The sequence below is a fragment of the Monodon monoceros genome, unplaced genomic scaffold (genome assembly GCF_005190385.1).
Source record: "Monodon monoceros isolate NGI ecotype Baffin Bay Population unplaced genomic scaffold, NGI_Narwhal_1 Super_Scaffold_21, whole genome shotgun sequence".
NCBI classification, from domain to species: Eukaryota; Metazoa; Chordata; class Mammalia; order Artiodactyla; family Monodontidae; genus Monodon; species Monodon monoceros.
Window position 1 is genome coordinate 131,319,463 of NW_021703778.1, and position 24,005 is coordinate 131,343,467.

Below are 24,005 nucleotides of genomic sequence, written 5' to 3' on the forward strand. Positions count from 1 at the left end.
GTCCTTTACTACTTAACCCTGAACAAGTGACGATTTTCAAGTGCAAACGGCAAATAGCACAAGACAGGATGAAGTTGGATGTGAGCGATCCTCAGATAAACTGCTCACAAGTGGCCGGACAGATGTGAGTAACCCACTTGACCCTGGCATTACCTACTCTGCCCAGAGGGCTAACTGCCAACAGGCAGCCAGTGGGAGAGGTGAGCTGTTAGGGAAAAAACGAATCCAATATTAGATAATTATTCCCCATATAATTAGCAGTTGAATCGTGCACAACTCTTTCCTTTAACGCTTCTCTTTCCCATGGATGTTAACCTGAGCATAGGCAAGCTACTCTCATAATCCTTTTTGCTTATTAGCCTTAGCCTCAAAAACTTCTCAGGAAATTCTTTGCTGTTCATTCTGAAGAGAATCACTCTAAGCTGAAAATATCAAGATATCTTTTCAAACCACTTTCATACTATCCCAACTCTCTTTAAGTCATACTTTGCCAATTTGAAAACAGGTGCCTCAAAGGGCTCATTTTCTTCTTCAAAAGGGCAGGCTGTGTCTTATTCTTTGGAAAAGGGGCCATGGGAATGATGCAGTGAGCCACAGATTCCCAAAGATCCTTGGGGCTCCAGCTGGAACTTTCCATTGCTGCCATCTAAGGTCCAAACAGTAGGACCCTGATCCCAAAGTATTTCTCCTCACTTTTTCTCCAGCACACAGGAACTGGAGACGAATAGCACACTTAGAACTAGAGAGTTCAAAACTATTTTTTTTTAATGTGAAGAAATGCGGGGATCCAAAATGTCATTGCGTGACCTTGAACAAGTGTGTTAACTTCCCAGGACTTCTCGACTACCACCCCATGGTTTCCTGTGTGGAAGGGAAGTCTGCTGTAGGAAAACCTCTGAACTAGGAGTTAAAAGGCCTGGTTCTAGTCCTAGTTCGGATAACATTTGTGTGGGACCTTGACGTCTATGGCTTCAGCTTCTACATTTATACAACAAGTGTCAATGGCAAGATGGGTGATTCTGATGGAAGCTGGACAGTCACCCCAGAAAAACGATCAAAGTCACAAAGATCGGCACAAAATATCACGAGGTGCCCTGGCCTACAGGGCTGGATGGGTCTCGCCCAGCAAGGACTCTATAGCTACTGTTCTCATGTATCCTGACAAGACGTAGTATCATTTACTCCCTAACAAGAAGGAATGTCTTCTCACCCACTTGCTTCTACTGCTCTGGTTGCAAGAGAGAAGGAAGAATAGATTAAGAAGAAAGAAGCATGAGAAGGCCAAGGTGAGAAGTGATAACTAGACCGTTAGCTAGATGTACCCTCCCTACCTATAAATGTAGGCCTCTGTGCAAAGAAAGAGCTCACTTCTGTGACCCCACGTGCCTTTACATAGGAAGTCAGCCAAAATGTCTCATCTACTGTTGATGTTATATGCATGAGAGAAAGCCTTCCTGAATCCTGAAGTCACTCCCTCCCTAGGAATACTCCAGTGGAAACTCACTCTGCAAACAAATTGCCTAGCAGGCCTGCTTTTTTTTTCCAATTGAAATGTAGCTGACATACAATACCATGTTAGTTTCAGGTTTACTACACAGTGATTTGGCATTTGCATATATTATGAACTGATCACCACGATAATCTAGCAGCCATCTGACCCCATGCAAAATTATCACAATGCTTCTTGCAACAGATTAGAAGTGAGAAGTACTCCTTGGCTAGTGCCTCATCCCAATGAGGCCTAGATAGCAGCGGCCCCTGTAGTAGCAAGAGAAAGTCACCAGCAGTACCTCAGCAGCACAAAGTATAAGGACAAAAAATAAGGTACAGTTTTGCATTGCCTACTAATTAGGCAATATTGTACCTAGCTCATAAAACTGTTCTGAGAATTAAATGAATTAATATATGTAAAGGACTGAACAGTGCCTGTCACTAAAATAGCACTAATAAATGTTAGCTCTTAGTGCCAAAATACTAATGAGCGCCAAAACTACTGGAATTCAACCCAACTGTACATACGCAGTACATATGGAATCAAAAAGATGTTCTTTCCTCAATAATTGGATAAGAAGGCCAGGAACTAGAAGATATGGTAAGTCCTTAATTCATTTATTTAGCACAGTAAGAAATACTGACTCTAATGCGTATTCAGTTATCATTGTGAGCAGCTCTTTAGAGGAAACCACCCTCCGCAGGAAGCCCCTTTTCTTGTCACTTTAGCAAAGCTATATTGTAGCTAACTTTTAAACTAGGCACTCCCAGGCTCTACTCATCTCCAGCCCAAGCACACCTTTCAAATTTTTAAATCACACAATACCTTGCCTAATTTGTCGGTTTTTTCCACAGACCAAAGAAGCAGAAATGAAGAATAATTAACAGAGGACCAGATCTCTTCCCTAGCTTCCCCTTCAATAATCTCCCAAGCAAACTGCGTGAACAAGATAACATCTAGAGGAAGATCACAAGGGGTTGACAAGCCTGCACACAGTGAGGAATGGTGATGGCTCTGACCCCCCATCTCAATTTTTAACTGAGATTACTTAAAAGTTTCACAGCCAAGCAGAATCTTCGGAGGTGGTTTTTCGAGGACACTGAGTCCACCATCTCCCCAGATTGTCTGCATTCTGATTAAAGGCACCTTTCCTTTCTACTGACATCTGTTGAGTATGTAATTAATCTTGTAAGCAGCAAGCAGCAGGACCCCCGTTTGATAACATCATCATGAAATCTAGCACTAGTTATATACTATCTGTGCAGTTCTTTTTTGACCCCACTCCACCCAGATCCAATCTCTACCTTTCTCTGCTATACTCAGTATCCCAGAAGGCTGATCTCTATCATGTGGACACCCTCCCTCACTGACTCCTGACTGGGACTGGACAATGGGAGGCTCCAGCAGAGATGGAAAGAGCTGCATCCCTCCACCGTTGAGCTCCTGTTGAGTGGCCCCACTCCCATGATGCCAGCTCTCTCAATATTTGGGTAACACCATTCCCTCCCTTTGCCCCTTCAGGCCAGGGGGTTATAACAGTTTTCCACTGTGACTGGATTGGGTGTTTCACCATCCCTTGCTGGTCCCCTTAACTCTGTCCACACCTCCAAAAATAATCTATTACACTCTCTTTAGTTAAATCCTTTTGACTGTGGCTCTTTTCCTTCAGTTACACTCTGACCCTACCTGAAACACTCTCATTTCCTCATCTAGATGTTTCCTTAAAGTCAGTCTCTTCTCTCCAACTAGAAGTTAGCAGAGTTGTCTTCAACTTCTCTCATGCTTCCACTCTTCCACCTCACTCTCCTCTCCCACCTCAAACACAAAGAGCAATGTACTCAGGGCACAAAAATATGGCTGACATGCCTCAGGCTCCATTTGACTCCATGTTTCCCCCAAAGTAAAGCACCTTTAACTAAAGAAAACATCTCTAAAACTTGATGTGCCTGTGGCAATGAGTCTGTGCTTCATGGCTGAGCTGTTCTAGGGAGATCAAACCAGTTGTTCTCAACTGCAATGTCAGCCTTAATACAATGCTAAATCAACTGTGAACTCTGCCACAATAATTGGTTACTAATAGTAACTACATATACACATGATAGATATTATGTCTGTGTCTATCTATATAAAAAGTTAGGACATTTATGTTTTGTCAAAAATATCACTTCCTTGGGCTTCCCTGGTGGTGCAGTGGTTGACAGTCCGCCTGCCGATGCAGGGGACACGGGTTCGTGCCCCGGTCCGGGAAGATCCCACATGCCACGGAGCGGCTGGGCCCGTGAGCCATGGCCGCTGAGCCTGCGCATCCGGAGCCTGTGCTCCGCAACGGGAGAGGCCACAACAGTGAGAGGCCCGCGTACCGCAAAAAAAAAAAATCACTTCCTACCTCGAGTTTTAGTCTTCTATTTAAAGTGAGAGAGAAAAAAGGGTGGAATTACAAACAGGGCAATGGGAATTTTAGGGAAAACAGCTAACAGTCTTATTTCAAATGCTGGACATGTTCATAAAAGTGTCATTTATTCATTATACACATGTTTATTAAAGTCTGACACATGGCAGGCCCTGTGTCAAGCACAGAGGATACAACCGTGAACTAGATGGAAATGGTCTCTACCTGTAATGGAGCAGGACCCTCTGAGGCCTTCCCAGGACAGACATCCCCACCCACCCATGTCCTCTGCCTGCCTCTCATCTGTAGAAAAAGTTTGGCCAAATAATACATTTAATCAGAGAAATGAGAAAATGTGGAAACAAGGGAAAAAAGTCAAACAAGACAAAATGATAATAGTTTAGCCATTAAACAAAGTCAAGGACGTTTAGTTTCTCCTCAAGAGCTATAGATAATAATCTGAGCCGTATCTTTTGAGCTGTTTTACAGATACGGAAATCCCCACCAGGTGAAAGAAGTTAACTACCTGATGACCATATTGTAGCCATGATATAAGCTGCTCCATCTCACATAATTTCAAGAACTGGCCTCAATAAAATGGGAACAAACCAACCCTGTAACTGAAGATTAACTGTACCTAAAACAAGATGAGATGACGCTGATCAGACCACACGTGACCAATTTCAAGATGACTGTCGGAGCCGACTGTGCTGCTCTACACATAGCCACCTCCCTCCACCCATACACCCCTGAAACTCCCCCTTTAAAACCTTTCCCCCCAATCAACAACGGGGAATTGGCTTTTGGACATGAGTTCACCTTTTCCACCAGTTGCCAGTTTCCTCAATAAAGCTATCTTTCCTTTTACCCAACATGTGTCTCTCAGTTTTGGATTCTTGAGCAACGAGCAGCCAAACCTGAGCTCAGCAACACACCTTCAAGGAGCTTCAGGGTGATGGTAAAGATGATTTTTGATTGAGTTCATGAGTTTGAGGAGTGTCATGAAGAAGACATTCAGATGCCATGTGAGCACATGATGGGGGGGGGGCCCAAATGACCCTGGGTAATCAAGGAAAGCTTCTTTGAGGAAGCAAAGTTTAAGCTGAGCCCTGAAAGATTGGCATTGGCTGGATGAGTGGGCAAGGTAAAGAAGGAACAGACTGTGCAAAGACCAAGAGATCGGAAAGCTCGCATGTTCAAGGGGCTGAAAGAGGCCAGTGTGGCTGTGGGAGAAGGAGTTCAAGCTGAGTCTGCAGAAGTAGGCTGGGTAACGCAGGACTCTGTAACCACGTTAAGAATATGGATTTGATCTCAAGGCCAATGGGAAATTATTGAAAGACTCTGAACTGGAGAGTCATTACTAGATTCTGAAAAGCTCTCTCTGGCTGCAGTAGAAAAGCTAGATCAATGAGGGCAGCAGTGGATGTGGGGAGACTGGATTGAAAGCTGGTGCCTTTATTCCAGACCAAAAATGATGCTGGCTTGAACCAAGAGACTGGTAATAATAAAGAGTAGTGGATTCAAAAGGTATTAAGACAAAGAATCAGTAAGACTTGGAAACTGGTGGAATGTGGAGAAGTAAAGGAGAAGGTGGAGTTTTGACAACTTCAAGTTACCTGGCTTGAGAGTTGTATGGGTGATGGTGTTGCCACTTCAGATGGGGAGATGCAGCATAAAGACAAGGCTGGGGACATGAGAACATCATCCAGCCAGTTAGATGAAGAAAAAATTGTTAAGAACCACTGAGTTAAACCACAGTTTGGATCATCTGAAAGAGTCAGCATTAGACTATTTTTGACCTACAAAAATGGAAATTTAATTTGGTCCAACCTAATAGCAGCTGCTTTTAAGTACTAAAGCCTTTCTTCCAGGATTAACATAATGTTTAAGGAACCACTGTTTGATTATGGCGCTCTATGTGCATTTCTCCAAGACTTGGTCAGCGATGTTCACAGTGATAGTCAAGAAGAGTCATAGAAAGGGGGCAGAGAGGTACATGCACATACACTTGAGGCTAAATCAGGATATGAAAATGCAGACTCATCAAACCCAAGTGAAGAAAATTAAGCTATGTACAGTACTCTAAGATCAAACAAATCCATGTACCCCAGAACTATTCTAGGGCTATTGGAAAACACTTACACAATTAACTTAGAGCCAGCAGTGAAGTCAGAGTTTAAAAACCGGTTCACACTTATTCACCATAATACTGGGAAAAACAGGCAAGAAATGTACTGTGTTTGTTTCTAATTTTAAACAAGAATCCAGGTTTCTCACTCTGGAATTCACTTAGGGAAACAGGTACACAGCACAGCATATGGAGGTTCCATCCTAGATCTTGGATCGCTGTCAATTATCTCTTTTGCATATTGAAAGGCTGCAGCTCTTTTTTTATATCTCAAATGTGAAAAGTCTCATACAGGACAGTAAGGTCTAGTATTTACCAGGGTCTAACATTACTCATTGCACTTTCTGAGAGGCATCTGCCTCCTCCTCAGGCTGTTGAATTCCAACGCTCCTCTGCTATTGAATTCCAAGGTTCTGAGCCTATTTATCTCGAAACAAAATCACAACTGTAACAGAGGGCAGCAGCCATTGTCTACACAATATGAGATTCTTTTCACTGAGCACAGCTTTACCCTGAAGGTCACTTCAAATTAGGGATTCACTTCTCTTTGCTTCTGTCTGATGTTAGGATGCTACTCATGATTAAATAGGGGCCAGAGCACAGCTACATGTAAAAGAATGAAATTAGAACACTCCCTAACACCATACACAAATATAAACTCAAAATGGATTCGAGACCTAAATGTAAGACCGGACACTATAAAACTCTTAGAGGAAAACATAGGAAGAACACTCTTTGACATAAATCACAGAAAGCTCTTTTTTGATCCACCTCCTAGAGTAATGAAAATAAAAACAAAATTAAACAAATAGGACCTAATGAAACTTCAAAGCTTTTGCACAGCAAAGGAAACCATAAACAAGACGAAAAGACAACCCTCAGAATGGGAGAAAATATTTGCAAAGGAATCAATGGATGAAGGATTAATCTTCAAAATATATAAGCAGCTCATGCAGCTCAATATTAAAGAAACAAACAACCCACTCCAAAAATGGGCAGAAGACCTAAATAGACATTTCTCCAAAGAAGATATACAGATGGCCAAGAGGCACATGAAAAGCTGCTCAACATCACTAATTATTAGAAAGATGCAAATCAAAACTACAATGTGGTATCACCTCACACCAGTTAGAATGGGCATCATCAGAAAATCTACAAACAACAAATGCTGGAGAGGGTGTGGAGAAAAGGGAGCCCTCTTGCACTGTTGGTGGGAATGTAAATTGATACAGCCACTATGGAGAACAGTATGGAGGTTCCTTAAAAAACTAAAAATAGAATTACCATATGACCCAGCAATCCCACTACTGGGCATATATCCAGAGGAAACCATAATTCAAAAAGACACATGCACCCCAATGTTCATTGCAGCACTATTCACAATAGCCAGGTCATGGAAGCAACCTAAATGCCCATCGACAGACGAATGGATAAAGAAGATGTGGTACATATATACAATGGAATATTACTCAGCCATAAAAAGGAACAAAACTGGGTCATTTGTTGAGACGTGGATGGATCTAGAGACTGTCATACAGAGTGAAGTAAGTCAGAAAAAGAAAAACAAATATAGTATATTAATGCATGTATGTGGAACCTAGAAAAATGGTACAGATGAACCAGTTTGCACGGCAGAAGTGGAGACACAGCTGTAGAGAACAATCGTATGGACACCAAGGGGGGAAAACCGCAGTGGGGTGGGGATGGTGGTGTGCTGCATTGGGCGATTGGGATTGACATGTATACACTGATGTGTATAAAATTGATGACTAATAAGAAACTACAGTATAAAAAAACAAATAAAAAAACTAATACTAAACTTTCTTTGGGTTATTTGTATGGAAAATGTTAATATAAATGTTTCAGACATTACATGAAATTTCTAAAAATCTTATATGTTCTGGTATAATGTTATAAGTCATAATTCTAGTTATTACTTTATATCTCAGAAATAACTAAATTTCCTTGTCAACTGCATTATCATGAACTTTCATCAAATCTTTAACCGTGGTCATTTTTAAGTCTTTTGTCATTTACAGACAGTTCTGGGTATACTCTGATGCTTTTGCAAAAATGTTCCCATAAAAGGGTTTCATCTTCAAGGAATTCATGGAAAAGACTCTGACAAGTACAGGTTTCTGGTAACTGACTATACTGCTGAACTGAATGAATAAGCATTTTCAGAACTCTAATGGAAAACTGATGAACTCATAAAAGTGCTCACAAATGATCAACATGAAAAAAAAATTAATTACATGGGACTGAGTGAACGGATGGGGATGATTATAATTTTTGTGACTCTGTTTGAATAAAAAAATAAAAATAAAAATAAATAGGGGTCAGAGCAATATGCTAGTAGCGAAAGGTAAAATTATACTTTTAAAGGACTCTAATCATTAGCTAATAGCTCGAGTTAATATTAGCCTAGAAGTTTTCAAGGTATTGATATTAAGAAGGTGATTACACACCTAATACATGTGAAGTTTCATCACACATAATATTTTCCATGTGAAGTTTCATTACCAGGCTTGTAACAGTACCTGGCTGTTCATTCCCCCCAACCCTGTGGGGAAGGGGATGGAAATTTATACCCTATATTTAACTATTTCTTTGCTTATTTTAGTTTTGAACTGCTTTAACAAATACATAGATTTTTAAGTAGAAAAAGAATATTTTGAATTTCTATGACACTTCTTACTTTCTCTCAAAAAACAATTGCATATTTATATTTCATAATTTTTAAGGAATTCTAAATGTCCATCAAAAGTGAAGACATTATTTATAATCCACTATTGGGTGATTTAAAAAATATTATAGTCTTGTCTGTGGCTAGTTGGTTGCAACTGGTTAGAGCAGTAACTCGCCACCTTTGTGGATTTTTAATACCTTGTCAGTTTTGGTTTAATTTTATATTTCCTACTACCTCCTCATTGTCAGGGATGGCATATATACTTCTTCATATGATGATCCAAGCCAGAACCCAAAAAATATCCTGAATTCCTTCTTCCCCTTCATCTAATCTTTTCCCAGATCCAATCAAGTCAAGTCACCAAATTCTGTTTGTTCTCCCTCTTAAGTGTCTATCCAATCTCTCTATTCTGCTCGATCTTCAAAGTTGTTACCTCAGTTTAATCTTTAAAATCTATCATCTGGGCAATTGCCAGAGCCTCCCAACTCTTTTCTCTGCTTTAAATTACTTCCCCCATTCAAGCAATCCACAGTGTATCCAGTGTGACCTTCCTAAACACACAGATCTTCCATTACAACCGTTTGATGGCTCTCCCTTGCCTATAAAGTTCAATGCCCTTAGCAAGACGCACAAGGCTGTCTGTCTCATGGCTCTTTCTTCCCTTGCCAGCCTTATTCCTCCTTCCTCATCCACACCAGCCATGACCAATTACTTGTAGGTTCCTGAATATGCTCTATACTGATTCATAACTTTATACCATCGTACATTTTATCCTCTCTACATATGGATCTCCCCTGCCAAATTAAGTTTTTCCTCTTTTGTACCAGCACCAAACTGGGTAGATATCTCTATCTTGGCATTTATCACACTACACAGTAATTCTGTTTCCGTGGCTGCCCTCCTTTGTAGAACACAAGAAGGGCAGGGAGTTTTCTTATTCATTCTACCTTTGACAGCGCCTAGCGTGGTATCTGACCTATGGTATGGGCTCAGTGAGTGGATGGAGGAGGTGTTAAGTGGCATTTGCTTAATTTTTTAAAAGTTAAATTAATGAACATCATTCTGCTATAAGAAAATAGGAAATTCCTTTAAATATATAAACTGTAAAATGCTGTCCCATCTTCACTGATTTGTCATAGCCCCACTTCCCCCACCCGCAGTGAGTCTGCTTTTCTCTGTTCAAAAGCCATAGACAACGTCTGGTTCCCAATCTACAAATATTTCTACAAATGATGACTAGGCACAAACGTATCACCCAGAGAGAAAAATGTTTCCCATGTACCAAACAGAGGGACAGTAGTCACATCTTTATATATAATACATGACATTTATGGATATAAACTTAATATTGAAGAGGAAAAATGCCTACTCAGAGTCAAAAAGCAACTTGACAACATTTCTTTATAACAAAATTAGATTTTTCTTTAAATTTCATTACTCTTTGACTCATAACACAAGAAGGAGTTTCCCCAGAATTGTTCAGGTCATAGACTTGATAATGCATCCACAAGGTAAGCCAGAAATGAAAAAAGTTTTGCAACCAAAACACAACACAAAAGTCCCAGTCCTGAGTAATGTTTAATTTATTATTCACTCTTTTAAGATGTTCAGCCAGACCAGCTTAAATGTGTTTCCCCACTGAGTGTCTTAAAATTAAACTTTGAACTTAGGAAACCAGGGACTGTGAATCCAGTCCCTTTACAGAATGAAACCATTTTATTTGTTGACTTTGCCTACAAGTAAAAGCATACAGCCTCTGTTTAGTTTAATGAACCATGGGTATAACTTGACCTGAAGTGTTTGTTTTTCTTCCTCTTTAGAACTAAGACCATCAAGAAAGCATACAAAATGTGTGCATTCACTCATTCAGCAAAGCCTACCAGCCCTTGCTAGGCCCTGAGGCTACTGAGATGAGTAACTCACAGTCCTCTCCTTCCAGAGGTTCCCAACTTGTAGGGGATATGACACCTAATCAGGTAATTGTGAAACCATGTGTGAGGTTAGTGGTAGAGACATGTACAAGTTTGGTGTAAGCCCAGAAGAGGAGCATCTAGGCCACAGGTGGCTGAACAGAAGAGCCACATTTTTGAGACTTAAGGGACCCAGAATAGGCATGTTAGAAATACATTTATAGTGAGATGTAAGGGATGGGAAGATGAGGCAGTTTAAAGCCGCTAGTATCAGTTCCCCCAATAGTGGAGGCTTCCAGCTCACTTATTGGGGGAAAAGAGTCAAAGATTGAGTAGGGGGGGTCTCTTCGAAGAGTAGTAAAAGCGTGGAAGCATTTTTGAGAGGAACAGGAAAGGAAGGTGACTAAAGGTAAGAAAAGTGTGGAAGATTGGCTCTGAGGGGTTAGTTAGGGGACTCAATCTGTAGAGAAGCCAGTCTGCAGGGCTGTAGGGGAGGAAAAGGCAAACAGGAATACATGGGTTTTGCAAACACACAGAGGAGAATACGAAAGGAAAGAAGGGGGCTGGCAAGGAATCAGTTCAGATGGCTAAGGGTGGGTTGGCTAGGAAAGGAAGAGTACTCAGCATTGTATGATGACTTGTGTGATCATGCATCCCTGTCTGCCCAAGAAACATCCTGGGGTGATTATTGTAGTGCCCACTTTCACAAGATTCCTGTTGGATGGTAAATTATATGGTCCCTTAATGATGGCCTGGGAGAAGTAAAAAGGGACTGGGTCCCCATGAAGTTAAAGGGATAAGGTATTGTGGCCAAAGAGTGGAATGAAGAAGTTATGCTTTAAGAAGGGAGGGAGGGGTCCTGATAATGAGAAGAGAAAGGGTGTGGTCCTGGGAGTGAGTGGCTGAGATGGCGCCGAGAGGACAATCTTTAGAGTCAAGATAGCCCAGGAAATATGAAGCTAATTGGTTGGACGGGTCATTCTCACGGCCACTGAGATTGGTGTCTAGCACTTAGTAGGTGTTCAACAAATGACCAAGGATATAGCAGGAGTTAGAGTGGGAATGGACACTATGGATCAGGTCCCAGTGATACAGACTTTAGGGGGTTGGCCAGCAGAAGTGCAGAGAGGTTCAAGATGGCACAGCTGTGTGCCTGAGACACAATACAGAAATGTACTTTTAAAAGAGGGAGGAAGAGTAATGATCAGATAGCAGTCTGGGGCAAGCCAGTAGTTTGTGGGATATGGGAGAATAAGACAACACCACAGTGTAAGCTGCAGAAGAAGTGCTGTCCCCAGAAGAGAAGAATGGTGACCACCATTGCGTGAGGTGCCCTCTGCAAAGGGCAGCAAACATCCCGTTAGATGAGAGGCCATGGGCTCTGTCTCAATGTAAGTGAATCCTACTGAGGTCAAAAAAAGTACAGAAACCAAACCCCAACCTTAATAGGAAGTCTGAGGGTACCAGGTAATTAATTTCCTTCCCTCCTCCTTTCCTTTTCCCTTCCTCCCTCCCCTCCTCCCTTCCATATCCTAGCTTATACCTTGAAGGGATGTTATAATGAAACAAAGACAATTCACTGCTTTAACCTTTCTGGGATAAGCGCTACTTAATTATATTACTTTATGTTATTGCTTAACAATTAGTAGAAAAAGAGACTGGTGACTCTAAACAAGTCATTCCCATTTCCCACATATGTATCTTGAACAGCAATTTTTCCAAGTCATTTGGGGAAGAACTGTAGCTTGTCCCCACATGCCTCTCCCCATTTGTGTAGAGTAGGGAGGCTGACTTCAATAAATAACTGACCACAAGTGGCTTTGGATTCCCTGAAAATATACAGCATATTACATAGCCTCAAAATATTTACCCTTTAGAACTGCAAATTAAATTATCATCACCAGACACAAAGAAGGTAAAACTCAATCTGTTTCAACTCCACTGAAAGAATTTCATCAAATTCAACATTTTTAGAATAATTTGAAAATGTCTGCGTTCCTCTGCCCTTAAATCATAGCTTGGGGTGGGGTTGAAGAGAAGACAATAGGAAAATTCTGGACCTATTGACTCAGGGGGAAAAGGGAAAGACTGTAAAAGGAGTTGGAGAAAGGGTTATCCCAAAACCCATTCTAGTGAAACAGGTCCTGCTGGATCCCCTGCGTGCCTCCCTGTCCCAGTTACTGGGAAGTGAGAGACATGTCCTTGAGCACATGGCAAAAGTCTCTTGACTAAAAATGTCTTGTCTATCCCATACCAATGGAAATATTTCCATCTTCTCAAGTGCTGGTTAGGATGGTGGTCCTCAGGCTCAGATCTCCAGAGGCTCATCTCATTAGCTGTCTACTGTGTTTTCATGATTTTTCTTCAGGTCATGTCCAGTCTGAATATCAAGCAAGATAATGGAAAGACTGTAACTGAGGTCACCAGCTAGATAGAAATACGGGAGGCGACTTTTATTTTGGTTTGTTCTCACAAGGAGCTTTTCTGTGTGAATAATCTAAGCTTAATAAAAATATCACTGTCTGAGTTAGGGGCATCTCTGAAAAATGTTAGCAATAGAAGTGTGCATTATTTCATTTCTCTCTGTTTCATTGTTTAGATCCGCATGCTTCTGCAGTGGTAGGTATCTATATTTATCTCATAAGTCTGTCAAAAAACACTGCAGCTGCAACTATGAGTTTAGCCAACAGATACAAATAAGACACCAGCACCCTTTTAAAAGGATTTTAAATTTCAGATTAAAACATCCTGTTGCATTGTGAAAGATACAAAGCTTTTCAGAATGCAGCTTGTGTTAGGGGCAGTGGTGACAGTTATGGGAAGAGTTGCTTAGGGAAAGTATATATTTAAATTAAAGTAGCAGTGAGAGATGACTCTTGGGACACTTTCTTTCTTAGATTTCCAGAAGCGGAGACCTTGACAAGACAGAAGAGATCACTTAATGCTACCTCTTCATTTTACTGAGGAAAGGATGACAACTCAGAGTTTTGGGTCTGTTCAAAGATCCACAGCAGAGTCCAGGTGAGAAGCTGGAAATAAGAATGCCCAGGAGAAAAGTCATTTTTCTACTTTACACAGCCTCTTCTTTAATAAATGGGCACCAAGTCATGCCTGCATGCTTGGAGACAACACAGCAGGGGTTCCTATTAAACATTCCATGGCTATCATGAGCACCTGCCATGTTTTGACCACCAAGCATTATTTCCTAAAGTACTCTGATTCCTTTCGTGGAATCACCTCTCTCCTACCAGAAGAGGTCTTAGTCAGAGGGTCAGTCAAGACACCTGCCCTTCCACTGTGGAAGTTAAAGCAGACTCTGGAGTTTCTTCTCCCAGAGACTTTTTCTCTCACCCTACAGCAGCCAGGAGCAGACATACGGTTGGGCCCAATGATTCTAGCAGCCAACTTAGCCAAGACTACCAGGCAGTCAGTTCTGCTCCTGAGACTTAATACCTATCTTTCTTAAATCTGTGTTTGGAGCACTGCCTTCAATCTAGGGATTTTCCTATATCTTTGCAAAATATAGGAAACATTCCCACGTGTTGCAAAAGCAGAGAAAAGTTACAGGTCTCCTGAGATTTAGGTATAACAGCCGATGAAGTTTTGATGTCATGCTGCGATTATCTTGGGGTTAAAATCATTGAAACTAGAGCCCTAAAGGGTAGAGAAAGTTTCAATTCCAAGATAAAAATTAAGATGAGATAAAAAAAAGCAATACACAAGTCTGCAGCTAAGACCAGGATTAGACTAAAATTTAAGATTTAATAGTTAAGATCAGTGAGAAAGAAATTATCTATATCTAGACATGTACTTTTCAAATCTTCCTCTATATTTATTTAAATTCAGTGTTTAGTAGTTTCATAATATTAAATTTTCCCATTTTGAGTTTTATTTTTTGAAAAATAACAGAAGGTGGACACAGTGGTAAAATGAGGAAGAAAAATATATCTCAGGCAAAAAATCATCTCTATGCTCAGGCCTTACTATGGTCATGATGAATCATGATTGCCCCTTGTGGTGACATAATTTAATTGCAGGTTCCATTTGACAATAAACTCACTGAAAGACTGATCTTACACCCTAAAGGAAAATAAACAAGGGCAGTAAAGTCATGATTTATATGTTCGAAAAAAATTTTTCACATGATAGGAAAAGATTTTTGGTTCCAAAATGCTGCGGGAGTGAAATTTTCTGATTAGTGGTAATTAAGACAAGCTAAATGTTCAATCATAGTGCTCTATGTGCATGTTCTTCATCCTAAGATTTACAAATCAATATGTTGAGCCAACAACTCTTTGGAAACAGAAGTTGAGCCCTCCAGTTGTAGTAACCAGGCAGATGGCATTACAAATAGAGTTAAAGAGCTTCTTTCAGAGTAACAGGTTTTACAAGCTGAGATGAAGAAAACCCAGACTGAGCTAAGTTGGGTTATGGGAATGCAATGGAATTCTCTTATCTTAATTGGAAGGAAAAAAACCCACCTACAAAAAAGAGTCATCCAGAATATCACACATCAGAACATGCATGCAGGCAGATAAAAGCCAACATGAATTTCTAACACATAAAAGACATTTTCACAGACTGCATGGAAAATTTTTAAATTTATTTCAAAATTCATATTACATTTTGAAAATAAGCCATTTGTTTTTTGTATGAAAGGTGCTGAAGTTTGTGAAGAAAAGAATATGAAGTGAGCTTTAGAACCAAAGGTGGCAGAAAGGGTATGGATTCATCTATAAGTGTGTAAATATGAAAAAAAAAAAAACAACGGTCTCCAGATTCCTAGAACATAGATAATTTGTCACCAGAAATCACTAATATTGGGGGCTATGCTGCTTTGGCTTTGCTACTGTTTAGCTTGGGCCTCAGTCCAAATGCCACGTTATAGGTTTGTATAGCTGATGTCAGAAACCTAGTTTAGCCTACTGATCTGGAATGTACTTTGAAAATGAAGGTTTCATATTCAGAAGTTAAGACAGAAATTTGACTATGGATTTTTCAAAATACGTTTCTGCTGTAAGAAAGTGTCAATATTCTTTTAAAAAAACAAAACAAAACTGGTCATGACTACAAAATCAGCTTATGTACCTAAAAATAAGAGATATTAACCAACTAATAAATTTAGAAATATCTAGGAAAAGGTTTTTGGGGGCAGACACAAAAGCAGCAGACTGAATTTAGAGGCATATGTTGGTTGAAAAAAATTTTTCACAAGTGGTATGTGTTTAAAAACACTGGAACCCTTTTTCCATTGATGTGTAGATAAGATTAAGGGGGAAATTTTCATATTATACCACAAATACTAAATTTTAAACACTTTTAACTTTTTAACTATGGAATATTTCAAACATATTCAAAACTAAAGAGGGTAGTATAATGAACTTCCAAGTACCTTTCAACCAGCTTCAGTGATTATTGGTTTATGGCCTGGGCATGATACAGCCTAGGAGGTGGACAGCAATCTCAATAAGTTCTAAGGGACAATACTTTTAATTTCATTTCCAAAAGAACTTTTTAGCTTCACTCTATTCCATGGCTACCACCTGTACTTTTAAACCTAACTAGCTATTTTTAGAATCAAAAAATAGGTTGAAAGGAACGTAGACATTATCTAATCAATTATTTCCCCACTCAATTCAAGACCCCCTTACCAAGATCCTCATACAGTATAAGTATTTTTAGAAACAGTAAGAGTCATTTAAAATCCAGGAATGCTGCCTTATGAAGAAGTGGGTGCCCCGTTGTCTCTGGAAAGGTTGAGATAAAGACTGGAATTCATTAAATGCTTAATTTCGTGGTACAGTGGGAAGACTGTGTGCCTGAGAAACAGACCTGAGTTTGAATCCTGATTCTTCCCGAGAAGGTGGTTTTGCCTCCTCTCTGAGTTTCAACACTTCCATCACAGACTTGCTATTAAGATCCAGTGAGGTAACATAAATAAAATGTCTAGCACACTGGAGATACTTTTTTTTTTTTTTTTTTTGTCTGTGTTGGGTCTTCATTGCTACACATGGGCTTTCTCTAGTTGTGGCGAGCAGGAGCTACTCTCATTGTGGTGCGCAGGCTTCTCATTGCAGTGGTCTCTCCTGTTGCAGAGCACAGGCTCGTGGCACGTGGGCTTCAATAGTTGTGGCACGTGGGCTCAGTAGTTGTGGCTCGCGGGGTTGCTCCGTGGCATGTGGGATCTTCCCTGATCAGGGCTCGAACCCATGTCTCCTGCATTGGCAGGCGGATTCTCAACCACTGTGCCACCAGGGAAGCCCCACAGGAGATACTCAATCGACATCTCTTTCTTTCACCTCCCTTTATTCCCCAAATAAATTGCATAAAATAACAGAGTAAACACACAGAGAAAGATATAAAAGTATTTTACTTGGGCTTCCCTGGTGGCGCAGTGGTTGAGAGTCCGCCTGCCGATGCAGGGGACATGGGTTCGTGCCCTGGTCTGGGAAGATCCCACATGCCACGGAGCAGCTGGGCCCGTGAGCCATGGCCGCTGAGCCTGCGTGTCCAGAGCCTGTGCTCCGCAGCGGGAGAGGCCACAACAGTGAGGCCCGCGTACCGCAAAAAAAAAAAAAAAAAAGTATTTGACTTAACGAAGTCACATACATGTATAATTTTTCAGTCACTGTCTTACTATGGGATAACACTGAAATATTAAATTGGTAGAGTTTTTCCTATGGCTAGACTTTTCACTAGACAATCCACATGTAAAAAGAATTGGAGAATATAGTGCTTTCATAACAGTATATTAAGCTGGGACAACACAGAACAAATCACTCCAGATTTTTATAGCACTAAGAACTAAATCCATTTTTTTCTTGTCATATTTTTATACTATAGAGAAAATATCAGATTTGGAAAAAGAAAAGCTTTTGATAGAAAGAATGAGAACCCCATTAAAAGGAAATGAAAAAAAAATCCTAAAGTAGATAATTTCTTAATTACCCTTTCTCTCACTAGCTTAATACTCACCCCCAATGGTATAATATTTCAAATTAACAGCTCCCAGGTGGTTTCATTGCCTAAGAACCTTCAGTATAAAATAAGTCCTCACGTAGCCTCGTGCCTGTAACCAATATCTCTCTGAGGAATAGCTGACTCTGTCCATTTTCCAATACTTACTCTCAATGTGGATAATTTCTAACTGCTACATGAGGCATCATTATTATTCTATATGGAACCAATGTGGTTTTTCTAAAGACTCCTTCCTAGAAATACCTGCTGTATGACAAGTACTGATATCTGTGACATATACATTACAACATGCTGGAGCATTTGAGAATCTCTCTGGGTTTGATTTCTCATTTATGATGCATAGAGCTTTGGTGACTTCGTTGCAGATGTTTTTCTTCTTGAATACTGTGCTCTACTTTCCCTCTTTTCACAAATGCCCTACAGCCATCAAAGTGAGAATTATTCTATTTTTAAAGTGCAAATATTAAAATTATTTACTGCGAGTGCTTCAGTTGGTCTATGCTGTGTAGCAAACCAACCGAAAACTTGTCGGCTTAAAACAGTGCTTTATTTTGTCTCATGACAAAATGCTGGTTAGCCAGGCAGTTCCTCTGCTGGTTTCACCTGAGCTCACTCACGCACTGTGCTCAGCTGGAGAGTTGGTGGGGCCCGAAGGTTCCAGATGGCCTCACTTACGTCTAGCAGCTGATACTGGTTGTAGGCCAGGGTGCCTGGGTTCTCCTTCACGTAGCCTCTCATCCTCTCATATTTACCTGTTAACTATCAGCTTTATTTTACTTTAAAATATACAAATATTTTGAAATGCAGAAGAGTTTAAGGTTGTTGGATTTTTAAAACTCCCCACAAAACTGACACAACAAAGAAATTCATAGCAAATTAATCACGCCAGACTGCTAATTCCATCTACTAATTTAATACTACAGCGTTCAGGATAAATGAAAGGAGTTAATATTATTAACACTTAAAAAAAAAACCAACCAACAGTCATTTGTAACATGCTGCTATAAGTCAAACAACGTTTATGGATTACTTATACAAAGAATTTCAATAGGAAACAGGCCAGTAGGCTAGACTGGCTTGCCTAACATGACTGTCTCAGGGCAGTGTCCCTGTCCTCAGTGGTCTCAAGCAAAAAGTACAATATCTCTTAAGACCTTAGAAGTCGTATAACATTATTGCCATAGCACTCTATTGCTCAAAACGAGTCAAAAGACCTGCCATTATTCAAGGGGTAGGGGGGAAGAGACCTCACCTCTTAATGGGAGAAATAGCAAAGTCACATTGCAGAAAAGTCGGGAGGAATGTTACACCCATCTCTGAAAACAAGTAGCCATAGAGGTTTCTCAACAATGGTATCAAATTAAATGTCTTGTCTGTCTCAGAACTAAGCTTCCTTCTCTAAAGCCCAAGCACAGCACAACGTCTCTAGCTGTGATCTCCTAAGAATCAGAATCTAAGCCTTTCCTTAGAATTGCAACACATCTCTCAGTGCTCTGTCCGTATTAATAATCCTTGTATCCTCACAGGCAAGTAGAAATTTGAGGAAGAAAACAAAAGTTTATTTTTTTTCACAATAATTTTTTCCAAGTAAGAAGAATAATGTAGAAAAAAAGAAGTTCAATCACTTAAAATACCAGTAACTGCCATGCTCAGAGGGTCCATGCAGTAAAATCTTTGAGACCCACAGGTGGAGAACTTAACTGGGACGCCACGGTGGCCATCAGCACACCCCCATGATGTCGCCATGAGCACAGAACAGCCTCTTCCATGATCAACACGTCCCGAGAGAAGCAAAGAGACAACTGAACAGCAAGTGTCTGTGCCACGCCTGGACTGGTGCTTAGAAACCTGGAGCTCTGACGTCTCTGATTGCTACCAGTTGTGATCTGACCATGAACCTGACTCTTGTTTCTCCCTCTGCATGGCAGTAACCCAATTGCCCACAGGATATGCAGGAAGCATTTTAGATGTCTCTGATAAAATAAAATGGTAAAATACCAGAGTATGATTTCCCCCAAATTTTGGCTACTGCTAATCAGGGGGACATTTTAAGAGACTGGAGTGCCCTAAGTTTTCAAATATTTCATTTGGAAAAAAAATATAATCATGAATTACAGAGCTTTAAGAGCCAAAACTTGGTTCCATAGTCATCATACTAAATTATAGTGAGAAACAATATACAGATATTTTTCTATAAATCAATGACAAGTATCTTCCTTCTTAAAAGATTTTATGGAAGATATTTCAAGGTGTCAGATGCTTACTTGGTGTTTTTACTAGTTTGTGAATTAGATTCACATTTTTCTCTAATAAAATATACAGAAAGATGACATCTGTGAGAGAAAGAGAGAGGCGTGGGGGGAAAGAAACAGGCAGGGAGAAGGAAGGAAGGAGGGAGATCTCTTTCATCTATGCAATGGAAGGCACCCCTTAAGGAACGATTCCCCCTAATATCCAAAGTATCAATAATATGTGATTCTATTGACTGTCTGGCTGTCGATCATCCAAATTGGTTACAATCAGTGATCAGGAATTTCTGGAACGCTATATCACAGCTGTAGGTCGAGTTTCTTCCAACCTACTCCCTGTTCTGCACCTGCTCAGATTCCTCAGTTTATTTTCTTCCTTCTTTTCTGGGGTTAACTGATGATGGATGTTTTATTACTTTGAAAGGATCTAAGCTCTGCCATCATCTCCTGACTCTAGACTGTGAATTACAACACCTAAAGCCATATGGCACTTACAGCGTCCAGAACTGTGAACAGATAACTGGAAAGGAGTTAATAGCAAGGATGCAGCAATGGCCAAGTGACCCGGTTAGCTGTCAGAGGTTAAATGCATGAGTTGTAGATAGCAGTGCTTGCTAAAGACTCCTGGTTTTGGAATACTCGAGTTCAGACCTCAGGTTCTGATATATTATCCTCCCGTTAAACTCTCTGCTAGTATCATAATGCACATTTTGTCACTGTAGGCCACGCTACATTGGGCTTTCTCAAAGAGTGATGAAATGCTATCAACTTCAGCAAAATGTAGGGGAACAAAACCACAGATGAGCAGAAGCTTGGCACTCACTGCCTCTAAAGGCAGAGCAGTTGAATTAATCTTTTCCAAATGCAAATAATTGGATCTACAACTCCAAAGTAAATAGAGATAAGGCTTATTAGATTACAATATTCATAAGTGGGGAAGGCTCAGCAAGTACTCAGGATGGCTGGTGAAAAGAAATTCTATTAGGGCAAAGATATAAACATGCTGAAACTTTGAACAAGGAAAAAATGTATAACTAATCTGCACATAAAAAATTCTGAGAGGTTTCCTAATTATGTCTGCAAATGAAGGTTCAGTAATCTATGACATTAATTTCCTACTCCAGTAATGCTGGTACATCCCTACCTTGGAGAATAGTAAGATCTACTTGATTCCTGAAGGGTAGGTACCATCTCACCGCACTCATTCATTGATTTCAGAGATTTTTGTTGACCTCCTTCCTATTTATATGGCCCACATCCATCTCAACATCACAGGAAGTATAAATCTGGACACAAAGCAACATGGCCAGGAAGTGGCCAATACTCGGACCGCTAAGACTGCCTTTCTTCCAGGCAAGTCTACCTGGCTCCCAGTCTCTGTCTACTCTCGGGAACTTCCTGGACCCTGACTACCTGGACCTTGGAGGCCTCCAGCTGCTGCTTGCTCTATTGATCCTTCTCTGTTGCGTGTGGCTTCTTGTCAGCACCAGGGCTTGACTCTGCCTGCCCAGCTGGATCCTGCCACATACTGTTATGGCATCCTCATGGCTTCCTATGTTCTGATATAGATTATTCCATACAAAGATGCTTAAGGAAAAAAGTGAACAGGCAGATTTAATTAGACTGCTTTTCAGCCAAATTAACTTTCATTTATTGCTCATAATCACTGGACATCTGCCTCATTCCACTAGGTTTACCATTCCAAGTTCATTAACAGGCTTTGTTTCATAAATGTTTGAATTTTCACATATATAAAGCTGCTGTCAATGATGTAATTCATGAGAATTCTTTGAGCTGTGTTCTGGATAGCTCTCCTTCAGACTGGACACAAAGAAATGACTTTCGCTCTCACTTTGCAACCTACAAAAATAATACAACCAAAGTTTCTTGCTCTCACTTTGCAACCTACAAAAATAATACAACCAAAGTTTCTTGTGTAATCAGTTCACTCATGGTGGCCAGGCTCTGTGAGTGTGACAGCGTATCTCTTCTTATACAGATGTCCTGGGAATATTTAAGGCTCATACATCCTGCTGGGAGGTGGGGCTTCTGAGAATAGGACTGGGGAACAGACTCATGGGACAGAGATCTCCAGGTGTTAATGCGATCACTTAGACTTCTAGGTGTCGTAAGGTCTCAATGAGACACCCCACCACTGTCTACCGGAGGGTTCTGCATTTGAGAAGCTCCATCCCATGGCTCTTAGGGACCCAGGGAGCATAAGGATCTCCAGCACATCAAGGTTTAACAGTTTGCTAATGACATTTCTCTCTCCCTTTCTTTGACTATGGGAAGTTCTCTTTGTGTGTTAAGAGTGAAACAAGGCAGCATTGCTTTGGGAATTATTGTCTAAACCACACAATTCCTGGGTCTAATTGGGAAGTACATGGTTTTCATAAGGAGCTTTGGGCTCTGCACCCTGGAACAGGTAGTATTAAATGCCATTAGAAGAAAAAAGCCCGACTCCAAAGATCCTCTCTTCCTGGATCTGTGTGGGTTTTTACTGTAGACTGGGCCCAACAGGGAGAGTTTGAGGAGTGAGATTCAGTAGACAACAGTGTGTGGTCCCAGGCCAGGCCTGGGCTTGAAGCGGGTCTACACCATTTATTGCATTCCTCAACCTAAGTTTCTTCATCTGTAAATCAGAAGTAATAATTCCTACCTGATAGGTTCAGTGTGACAAGAAAAAATAATCCGTGTGGGCACCTAGCACAGGGCAGACTCTCAGCAAACAGTAGCTATCATTATTTTTCATTTAAAATGTGAGACAATGAAAACCTGACTTCTGTGAGACTACCCACCTATTTGGGATAATTCATAAAAAGCCACAGAACTCTATTTTGAAGAGACTTTTTTAAAACTATGATGACTAATCATATACTGCATTTTCCAAGTACTTACTGACATAATTTGGGCCATTTGTTTCAAGACTGTGGTAAGTTACTTAATTGTTGTTTTTCTATTTTTCCAGTAGCGTGCATATTTTGTCTCCAAATATGCTGAAACCCTTTAAGCTGCCTAAGCTCTGTCCACTGGAGGTCCACAAGGAATGCTTGCAGGAAGAATGATAAGGTTTAGTGATTCTAGTGTTTTGTTCATTTGTTTTGTGGGGTGTTGTGTGTGTGTATTGTTGGGGGGTGGGGTAGGTTGGTTGTTTTGTCTTCCAAAGCTTTGTGTCACTCGAAAATGACTCAAGGGATAGATATTATGCAAGTGCCATTTATTATCCAGAAATGCAAGGATACAGAAAAATGTGCTTTAAACATATGGGGCGGGGGGAGGGATAGTTAGGGAGTTTGGGATTGACATGTACACACTGCTATATTTTAAATGGATACCCAACAAGGACCTACTGTATAGCACAGGGAACTCTGCTCAATATTCTATAACAACCTAATTGGGAAAAGAATTTGAAAAAGAAGAGATACATGTATATGTATAACTGAATCACTTTGCTGTATACCTGAAACTAACACAACATTGTTAATCAACTATACTCCAATACAAAAAAAAGTTTAAAAAAATACAGGGGGGTTATTACGAAGGGTGAAGGTACAGTATAGAGTGTAGGGGAATGTCTAAGTTCAAGCTCATTTCTAAGGGCTCTGCAGCAGCTCAGTATGGGCCAGTTGGGCCTTCCACTTGCCGCCCACAGGGACAGGAACCTGGAAGAAATCCTAAGCATGGAAGCTTTTGAGATAATTCGCTTTATTAAATGAGATTTTTTTTAAAAAAGAGAGATTATCCATTCTATTAGGATATTCAAAGTCTTGGGGACTAAAACAAAAGGGAAATAAACATGTGAGCAATAATGCCCCCGAAAGTATTTGTCTGCTTTTTTTTTTTTTTTTGCGGTACGTGGGCCTCTCACTGCTGCGGCCTCTCCCGTTGCGGAGCACAGGCTCCGGACGCGCAGGCTCAGCGGCCATGGCTCACGGGCCCAGCCACTCCGTGGCATGTGGGATCCTCCCGGACCGTGGCACGAACCCGTGTCCCCTGCATCGGCAGGCGGACTCTCAACCACTGCGCCACCAGGGAAGCCCCTTGTCTGCTCTTTTGAAGGTTATCTCAGAACAAAGGCCTGCCGTTATGATACACTCAAATAAACAGACTTCAGTTGTAAAGCCAAGAATTTTAGAGGATAAATGATTACTGCACTGGGCAATGTTG

At 40.6% G+C, this 24,005-nt stretch overlaps 1 protein-coding gene across 1 annotated transcript in view; it reads right to left on the reverse strand.

Moving 5' to 3' along the window:
* The window catches only part of SLC35F4 (solute carrier family 35 member F4), a 292,769-nt gene that overhangs the window by 154,871 nt on the left and 113,893 nt on the right, over window positions 1–24,005 (reverse strand). The window lies entirely within an intron of this gene.